Source organism: Podarcis filfolensis, assembly GCF_964270895.1.
Source record: "Podarcis filfolensis genome assembly, chromosome: 5".
In the NCBI taxonomy this organism is placed as follows: Eukaryota; Metazoa; Chordata; class Lepidosauria; order Squamata; family Lacertidae; genus Podarcis; species Podarcis filfolensis.
The window spans coordinates 73,040,317-73,046,343 of record NC_139608.1 but is presented as its reverse complement, the minus strand read 5'-3'; positions in this window follow the sequence as shown (position 1 = coordinate 73,046,343).

The window sequence follows — 6,027 nt, the reverse complement described above, 5'->3', positions numbered from 1 at the left end:
CCTACTTGCCAGCCCTACTTGTAGATGCAGGATTTCATTCATTTATTGATAACAAAGGTATCTGTTATATTTGCATTCTCCCTTTCCCCCCAAGTATCCCAGGGTCATATCCCACTTCAGAGTAAGACCACTGAAGTTAATGGACACGACTAACTTCGGTCCATTAATTTCAGTGGGTCTTCTCTGAGTAAGATTTAGCTAAACGCAATCCTCAGAGAGGAATTTTATTCTCACAACAAGCCTGTGAGATAGATTTTGGGATAAGAGGTAGGGCGTTGCCTTGTGCAATGCAGTCACCTCTACGGCTAACAATTTCCAGAAGGATAACTGTATTACTCTGTGTCAGCAAAGAGAACAAAGTATTGGGGCTCCTTACAGACTAACAAATGATTAGGGCATAAACTTTTGTGAACTAGAGTCCAATTCATCACCTGCATGGAATATTATCATATGTTTGCCAGTACGTATGGGTGTGCAACAAAGACTCTTGCAGCATCTTAGGAGAGCATTCTACACATCTCAGATGGATTCCGGTCCATGAAAGCTGCTGCCATAACAAATGTGTTAGTCTTCAAGGTGCCGTGTAACTTTTAAGCAATTTTTCACATAGCCAAGGCTACCATTCTAGGCAGTACACTACTTTGGGCCAATTCACACATGCCTGCCCATTACTTTATAGCCACTGCATCAGTTTGTGGGACTTACTGTAGGTGTATAATGGATCCCATGAATCTTTCCAATTGCCTCAAATGCACTGCTTTCCAGTGGAGTCACTTCACAGATTAATCTATGGGTTCTCAGGAGAAACCATGTGATCTGTGCATATATGTGGAAACCAGACCATAGTATAGGGCCAGCACGATCAAAAGCATCGCATTGGCAAGTGATTAGAGCTGGTTGCTGACAATTTTGGAGCATTAGAACTTTTGAACCTAAGATGAGCAATTTTATCTCTTGGGCAACTGGAGTGGTTTTTTCTTTACCACTACTGTGGTTTAAGCTTGGATCTATCCTTGATAGCTTAATCTTTTTTTTTTCTTTTTGGAAATAAATTTTATTTGATTTTACAAGTAAGAAGTTATCACATTACCAAATACATAACCACATGTAGAGATTTCTCTGAATCCCTCGACTTCCCACCTTCCCCTCCATGGGTCCTGTTGCCAGCATTTTCACCTGCATATCATTACCTAACCCATATTTTATATCTTTCCATGTTATCCATTGCATTTGTTACATTACAAGTGTTGCTAAAATCCACCTAATGTTTTCATCTGCTTACAGTGGTCTCCTAAATACATTGTAATTTTTCCTCATTCTTTCTTGAAGTTGTTGTCTTCTTGGTTCCTGAGCTTTCCAGTCAGTTTTGCCATTTCGGCATATTCTAGCAGCTTAATTTGACATTCCTCTCTTGTGGTGACTTTGTCTTCTTTCCATCTTTGGGCTAGTAGCATCCATGTGGCTATTACCACATACATGAAAAGTCTTTTCTGCTCCTTTGTAATGCTGGTACCTACAATTCCTAAAAGAAAAGCTTTGAATTCTGCTCAGAATTCAATGTAGGTCTTTCAGGACAGGTTTTATATGGTCTCGGCAGTCACTCCCAGTCACCAGTCTAGCTGCCGCTTTCAGGATGTTGTTTTGTTGCCGCAGCTCCAGTCAGATTCAGCTGCCAGACTGATAAGCTTTTGTGTATAAAATGGTCTGTCCATGGAAAGGGAGTGCCCTTGCCACAAATTATTTGGGGTCATCCTTGGGAGGGATTCATACAGAAACACAGGATGCGGGCTCCTCTGAGGACAGAGAATTCTTCCTCTTTCAGACTCCAAAACAAACCTCTCCCATGTGCCTCTAGATTTAATTTTGGGGTGTGTACCATGGCTGTGTAAAGTCTGGGAAACGCTGTCTTAAGTACCCACTGCAGGTGGTGGAGGGGGACATCAGTGTTGGAAGTTTTTTCCTGAGGATTAAATTTTAATATCAAATAACTTGTTTGAAGTCCTACCGTTTCTCTGCCATTTGCAGCCGAGTTAATAACATATGTTCCTGGAGGATTACAGTCAATGATTAAGAAAATTAGGTTTTGTTTGAATTTAATTTAGTTATATAAAGCTGCTACAATAATTTACAGCTTTGATATTTAATATTTAATAAGCTGGTTCTTCAAAGAATCCTCACAGTAATTGTGTCATTACATATTGAAATATTATCCCCATAAGTCATTTATATTTGCTAGTTTGAGAGGCACGTTCATCAACTCGATTGGCTCAACATGAACTATCTGATGAAGGAGCCTCAGCATTATAGGTCGGGGGGCTGTTCCCATTCCCGATGCTCAATATGTCATAAGCCACTTGAGAGGAATTTTGCAGCAAACACTTATTGCAATAAGACGCTGCTGCTCTGTTTCCTTCGCCTCTAATCTCCTTTAATTGTGGCCTCGTTTTCCATGACCGCTAGAACACACTGTTCGTTTGTCAGTCTGCTAACTTCTTTTTCTTTTTCACTTTCAGATTTCTTCCCCATAGAATGCAAGTGCAACAAACATTAATATATATTTGTTTGGCTTGTTCTGGGCATTTCAACAGTCCTCAGGTGAGTTACTCAGGAACAGCAAGGGTCACCGCTGAGCTTCCAGCTGGCTGGCCCTTTTTCCAGCGGATGCTCACCAGAATCAGAAAGTGCCAAGAGCGGGGATGCTTGAGGTACCAGATCTTTGCTGATTTTTGAGCTGACCTAATCCACAGATCCTCGGCTAATGTACAGATAAGAATGCAGCTGTCCTTTGGGTTTCGCGCAATGTGGTTTGCTCAAAACAAAGCAATACAAAGTACCAAAATGCATATATGGATGTTTATTTAGGATAAAATAAATTATGAGTGGTTAAGAATTCATCATGCGAAAGGCTGGGCTGAATGAATCCCTAGCCGGAATTAAGATTGCCGGAAGAAATATCAACAACCTCAGATATGCAGATGACACAACCTTGATGGTAGAAAGTGAGGAGGAATTAAAGAACCCTTTAATGAGGGTGAAAGAGGAGAGTGCAAAATATGGTTTGAAGCTCAACATCAAAAAAACGAAGATCATGGCCACTGGTCCCATCACCTCCTGGCAAATAGAAGGGGAAGAAATGGAGGCAGTGAGAGATTTTACTTTCTTGGGCTCCATGATCACTGCAGATCACGAAATGAAAAGGCACCTGCTTCTTCGGAGAAAAGCAATGACAAACCTAGACAGCATCTTAAAAAGTAGAGACATCACCTTGCCAACAAAGGTCTGTATAGTTAAAGCCATGGTTTTCCCAGTAGTGATGTATGGAAGTGAGAGCTGGACCATAAAGAAGGCTGATCGCTGAAGAATTGATGCTTTTGAGTTATGGTGCTGGAGGAGACTCTTGAGAGTCCCATGGACTGCAAGAAGATCAAACCTATCCATTCTGAAGGAAATCAGCCCTGAGTGCTCACTGGAAGGACAGATCCTGAAGCAGGCTCCAATACTTTGGCCACCTCATGAGAAGAGAAGACTCCCTGGAAAAGACCCTGATGTTGGGAAAGATGGAGGGCACAAGGAGAAGGGGACAACAGAGGATGAGATGGTTGGATAGTGTTCTCGAAGCTACCAGCATGAGTTTGACCAAACTGCGGGAGGCAGGGGAAGACAGGAGTGCCTGGCGTGCTCTGGTCCATGGGGACACGAAGAGTCGGACATGACTAAATGACTAAACAACAACAACAATTTATGAGAAAATGTATTTAGAAATATACAGGATGTGAGAAAATACGTTCAGAAATGTGTATTTGGCTGCATATTTTAATATGAACATTCATGTTTCTCCCTCAGCCCCATGCCCTTAAATCACAGAAATGTGATTTACCAATGAGTTCATGTTAACCTGACTGGGGCCTGAACTAGCAGGTGGAACTGACACGGGCCACCAGAAATAGCACATGAAACACATATGAAACTTGCATGGTCCATTTCTAGTTAAGACCCTTATTTCCACCAGAGCAGCTATTACAGGATGCCAACACCACACTGCAAAATCCCCACACTGTGAATCAGGCAACAGTGGAAAGACATCCCCTTATCACTGCCTACTATAAAGCTTCTGGATCTGCTGCACCCCTGTACTCTGGGGAACTCGTCTCTGAGGGCAGCCCTCAAACTATGCCAGACAGATGCCTGTCTATCTGTATCTGCCAGCTTGGGCTGGACAGAAAAGTGCCTGATTTAACACTAGATGCATAAACCCCGGCTATATGGCTCATACCAAGAGCATTGTGTGTGTGTGTGTGTGTGTGTGTGTGTGTGTGTGTGTGTGTTGAAAGTATATGTTGAATAGCTCTTTGCAAAGATTTGTCGAGATGTGATGTTAATGCTTAAAATTAGGGGTTTGGATTCAGTCACCATATTTTTTGCTCTATAAGACACACTAGACCATAAGACGCACCTAGTTTTTGGAGGAAGAAAACAAGAAAAAAAATATTCTGAATCTCAGAAGCCAGAACAGCAAGAGGGATTGCTGCGCAGCGAAAGCAGCGATCCCTCTTGCTGTTCTGGCTTCTGGGATAGCTGCGCAGCCTGCATTCGCTCCATAAGATGCACACACATTTCCCCTTACTTTTTAGGAGGGAAAAAGTGGATCTAATAGAGCAAAAAATGCGGTATTTTTTGTGCATTCAGACACTTTTGTGCATCCAGAACTTTGTGGCTCATAGCTACTGCCATGATGGTTTAAAAAGGCCAATAGCGCTTTTTTTTAGAGGGGGGAGGCCTGCACAGCATGTAACCTGACGGTGCTAAGATGCTTTCTCTCAAAGTGCAACTCACATCAGAATGTGATTGAATTCATAAACCTACAACACACACGGTTGCAAATACAATTTGATGAGGAGCCTTTAAACAGGCTTCCCATGAAATCTGGAGAGACACCTCTTGAGGGTGGTGGAAGTGGCAGCGGCGGGGGGGAGAGAATCTTGCTGCATGAGCAAACCTCATTCTGCATGTGCAGCAACTCAGTTGAATCCCACCCATGGTATTTTAGAGAAACAAAAGCATTCATACTAACGCTACATAGGAAATAGATTCTGAAAGCTTGAAGCAGCAGGAGTAGCTGGAGTCAATGACAGTGGCAGTCCTTCTCTCCCAGGCCATGTGGAAATGGGTCAGATAGACAGCAGGACCCAAATCATGACACAGCCTCATCCACAGCACATACTGCCACTTAGGCCTCTCAGTGGCACTTGCAGCCACCAGCCTGCCCCTTGTGGTCTTACATGAAAACCAACAGTGAGCATGACAGCCTGCATAGCTCAGTTGGTTAGAGTGTGGTGCTGATAAAGCGTGTTCTCTTTCATAGAGAGCACGTGTTGCGGTGGGGTCTGACAGGCCACCCCTCTGTTGCTGGGCGGGTTAGTATGGATGACCATCTGCAGTGATTGGGCGGTTGGGTTACTGGGCAAATTTTGATGTTGCCATTTAGGGGACGGACCAAAGGTTATAAAATCAAGTCACGCAGCACTGACTGGGCTCTTTTGCTGCATGCATCGGATCACCCGCCCACCCTCCCTAATCTAGGGCTATTGCGTTGACCTTGCTATGCCTGTCATGGGGTCGTCTGCTTTTGGGGCAGGGGCCTGGTAGGAATTTTGTTGATTTGGCTGATTGGCTGGTGCCATTTGGTTTTTGCCTACTGCGTAGCAAATCGTCACAACTTGTAAGGTTGCGGTTAGGCGTTGGTTAAAAAATTGGTTGGTGGAGCAGTAAGGATTGGCAGTGCCTGCCCCTCCAATGCTGCTGCTGCAAGGGAATTCCATTAAAGGAATCCAGGGGCTTGCCATGCTTTCGTCCGTACCCCTGAATGGGGTATATTATTGTTTATTATAAGTTTGGCTTTTTGCTCTTGATAAATAGCCTCAATACCTTTTCTAAATCCTTCACCAATTCCCATCATTTTTAAATTTTCCTTCATGAAGCGCCAGGAGACGTTGTCAAATGCCTTCTCGGCATCAATGAAAATCAACG